This window comes from Coptis chinensis, chromosome 6 (genome assembly GCF_015680905.1).
Source record: "Coptis chinensis isolate HL-2020 chromosome 6, ASM1568090v1, whole genome shotgun sequence".
In the NCBI taxonomy this organism is placed as follows: domain Eukaryota; kingdom Viridiplantae; phylum Streptophyta; class Magnoliopsida; order Ranunculales; family Ranunculaceae; genus Coptis; species Coptis chinensis.
This window is the reverse complement of record NC_141461.1, coordinates 79,677,101-79,681,499: the sequence shown is the minus strand read 5'-3', so window position 1 is coordinate 79,681,499 and position 4,399 is coordinate 79,677,101. Positions and strand designations below refer to the sequence as shown.

The following is a 4,399-nucleotide window of genomic DNA, read 5'->3' as shown; positions in this document are numbered from 1 at the left end:
CTCACCAAATCTCTTATATACAGATAAGATGGACGGTTAGGATGAACCCTAGTGGTGCGTCTTTTCGGGATTGAACTGCTATCATTACCTTTTTTGGGAAATGGCGTGTTTGTTCGAGCCTTCTTTTCAGCACCATAATTAGTTGGGTACATCAACAGTTCCCAACAACAGGTTTGGAAAAAAGATTCTCACGCCAAAAGCAGCGTTGCTTCAAGCACCCATGTGCTAGGTGGCACGAGAGGGGGCATCTGTAGGGGGATTTCCCGTCATTGAATAGATGACACGTATATGAGAAATAACCTAAGACTATAGATGTTCAGAATGAGACGAGGACCATCGGATCAGTTCTATGAGTAAGTAATCTTGTGTGTAGCACGAGTGTTTAGTAAGCGTGTGCCAGGCACATGGCTGACCGCCTTCCAACATAATAGTTACCCACTCGTTAGGAACTGATGTAGACAGTTCCTGAACAGAAGGGAATTGAAGATGGCGATCTTTGATGATAAAGAAGGAATCATGAATACATATCTAAGGAGTTTCCTTTTAGATATAATTTTCCTATACACGATGGGACATTATGATCAGTAAGAAAACTTACCTCTCATAAAGATATAGTCTAGATTCAGACTTCCATAAAGAGGGAATTCCTAATAGGAAGATAGAGTCCAAAGAGGGAAGGGAAGTCACAAGCGGTGAAGACAGCCCTAACCCTAGGACTCTCAAAGCTTTTTCATATATAAACCAGAGGGATTTCACTCTTAGGAACTACGCAAGATGGGGTTTAATTCTCCATAATTAACAAGGAGATACATAAGCAGCCGTCAGACGGTTCAACCCTGAACTCACACTCATCTCATCCCATCTCTATTCATTCAAAGGTTCCAAGATCACAAGGCACAGAGAAAGATCAGGGAAAACTCGAAAAATCCCCTACAGCTGCTATCAGACATTGGTCCATTCATCAGCTGGATGTCCACAATGCCTTTTGATAAGAGCCCAAAACTGTAGTTTTAACCCTGTAACAGTCATACTATTAGACCAATTATGTGAGTAATAATTAAGAGTTAACACTGATTACATGTTTTTATGCATTTCAGGCTTCAAAGTCCATTATGTGCAGAAATGTGCCACTTTAGCGAGATAAAGGAGCAAAGGTCGGTTACTAAGGAGTTCCGTGATTAAAGGCCAAGATTCAAGAAGATAAAGCCTTTCTAAAGCCCGGTCAAAAGCTGAAAAGTCGGCGGGGCGAAACAAAGACACAAGTCGTGAGAACTTTCGAAGGCCGTATCTTTGGACTCAAACCTCGGAATGGGGCCTACCTTATGTCAAAACGACCGGCTTGGAAAGAGCTTTCCAATGGTCTAAGCCTTGACCCAATCAGAGGAGCAAAAGTGGACGAAAAGTCTATTTAAGCCAACTGCAGCTGAAGAGGCATTTTTGGACTGAAGGAATTGGGTTTTGGGCCTGATTCTCTGGCCCAAAACATGGCTCCAATCCCATGCACGATTTTTGGATCTGAATGTATAAAAGCCAAAGCTTCACTCTTTGTTAATGGTAGAGAAGGGTAGAGAAGAGGTAGAGAAGGGTAGATAAGAGGTTAGAAAATAAAAGTAGCTTAGAATAGAAAGTAGCCATTAGAATAGCTTCTAGATCTAGATTTAATTCTTTATGTTAAGTTTAGTTTCAAATCCAATTCTTGTTTTAGATTACACTCTAGAATCATTATTCTTAATTAGATTGATTAATAAAATAGCTAGTTTGTTAATTTCGATTCTTGTCATTTACATTTGTGTTAGATCTGATTTCATTTATTACTTGTTATTCAATTCTTAGTTATTAATTAGATTTTAATTATTGTTTAATTTAGATTAGTAAATTTCAATTCTTTATATTATGTTTAGTTTTAATTTAATCAGAAATAATTGCGTAATAATTCTCGGCTAAACCTCCATTATAGGGGGTTGAGAAGCCTTGATGAAAGCTTGATTCCGATTATTGTAGAGTCGTCGCAATTTCCTTTCCAATCTAGAAGCGATTAGTTCACCATGAGAATGGGTTTAATCGTTCACATGCTAGTTATGAATTGATAGGAATGCCATGTGTAATTAGGGATTAGGAATAACCATATTGTTCTGCGAAGCGATTGATTCGGATTCTGACGATTAAATCGTTAGTAGGATTAAGTCGAGTTAAGGTGGAATCAATCCCCTCTAACTCCTTATCATAGAATCAACATTAGCATTCCCATAGTTGTTACGATGTCGACTAGTTGCATCTTGTGGGTAGTTGCATCGTAGTCTAGTTGCCACTTCGTAAATCTCTCATTAGACTTTAGAGTTAAGAGTACTTATACGTAGAGAACATTAACATGCGGAAGGACTAGGAGTGGAACAAACTTCCTACTCCACTATATCTCATAGGATTGAGAGTAGAATCTTTGATAAACATATAGGCACATAAGAAAGTTTTAGTTTACTTACGTTTTGAGTTCATCGTTCATTTCGTAGGTAAACTATTCAATTTTATAGTTTATCAAATGGCGCCGCTGCCATCTTAGTTTCACATTCGCATTGTTTTCGTACTGTAAGTACTTTTCTTAAAGTCCCATTTCACCCACCCACCCTTGTTTGATTCATACTGTGGTTTTCCGTTTCATCGTTGAAAAATTCCGCGACAAAATTACACTGAAGGATGGCCTATAAAGGGCGCACCCACGCCCTATAGCACTGGGAACCTGGCGACCCGCCCCATACCGAAGCGACGACCCTAAGTTATTTGGAACTTCGGCGCGACCGGCTTCTATGAGCGCACCAGCGCCCTTTGCTAATTTTTTGAATTCTACGGTTTTTTCGAACTTTGATTTTTCAAGTTTTTTGGTGTTCTAACTTGTTATATACGAACAGCGTAAACAAGACGCTATTCATAAGCGAAGCAAGGGGCAATCATGTATTCCTTTCTTCAACACCTCGCATCTCTGTTAGAGGTTTATACTAGTATATCGAGAATTGTTTGGAGTGTTGGCGTCTTTAGCTAAGTTTGGTTTTAGCCTTGTATGAGATTAAGGTGCGGCGAACAAAAACACCGAGCGTAATTACCCAACAACGTCAACAAACAAGTCTATCTAGTATACCACCCACTACACCTCTAGTTACTATTTCACACACATCACGACCAATGCCCGACGAAGAAGAGACTCTCTCTCGACTTCTACAAAGCCTCGGCGATAGCCCCAAATCTTGCATCGTTCTAGCGGACCCGATTGGGGATTTCGAATCCCCAAATATCTTTAATTTGTTACCCGTTTTTCATGGATTAGACCATGAGAAACCTTATCAACATCGTCGTAGGATTGAACAAGTCCTAACAACATTCCACCATCCTACGGTTGGTGCGGAACAAATTAAACTCAGGGTATTCCCTTTCACCTTAGCCGATATAAGGCGTCTTGGTTAAGCGGCCAAGCGCCTAATTACGTGGACTCGTGGGCTAAACTTGTTCAATTTGTTTATGGAACATTTTTACCCACCCCTAAAGACGGATGAGATGCTTTCCAAGATTCATTTCTTTTCGACAAAATCCTCATGAAACATTTTGAAGCTTGGAATCGTTTCACCGATCTCCTTATAGAGTGTCCACATCATAACTTAGCGAAAGACCGTTAGTTAGTGCCTTTTTCAAAGGACTTCTACACCACTATAAAGAAGTCCTAGACATAATGAATGGGGGTAGTTTCTTAAGCAAAGGAGAGCCCGGAGGCTTATAAATTTTAGAGGATCAAACTAAAGCGAAATAACAACGGGGGGTAGTGATGATATCCACGCTCCGCTAGTTCATCAAATGCAGTTAAGGCGCGGTATGTTTGAAATTAAATCTGATCCCGAAGTTTAAAACTCTAATCGAATCACTCACTAAAAGGTAGAGGCCATTTACGTTCAACAAAAGCCTATCCCGTCATGAATGTAAATTCAAATCCATGTAGTTTTTGTTGGAGCCCTAAGCATCGACTCCCACTCGTCCCTATAGCCTATGAACAGGCTTGTTCCATTAATAGTGAACCTAACGCCCTTGGAGACAAAATCCCAACTTCGGTTGGAGAAATAACCAACACGTCACACCTCCGAGGGGTACAATAATCGGTATGTTAGGCCAACACAAAGTTTTAACCAAGCTCCACCACGACAAGGACAGGGTCAGGGTAATTTTAATAATTATAACAACCAAGTGCAACCTCGACAAGGTCAAACACAAGGTCAAGGTAGTTATAATAATTATAATGCTAATAGAGGTATCGTTCCGATAAATAATAACTATCAAAATCCACCTATAAATAATTCACGTGAAATAGTTCCAGTCACACCACCCGTGACTACTACACCCACACAACCGGATCGTCTTGACA

At 40.0% G+C, this 4,399-nt stretch overlaps 1 pseudogene; it reads right to left on the bottom strand.

The window, feature by feature from the left end:
• Positions 1-3,553: 3,553 nt before the first annotated feature.
• Positions 3,554-3,646, bottom strand: LOC147494700 (small nucleolar RNA R71; annotated as a pseudogene).
• Between the last annotated feature and the right edge of the window lie 753 nt (positions 3,647-4,399).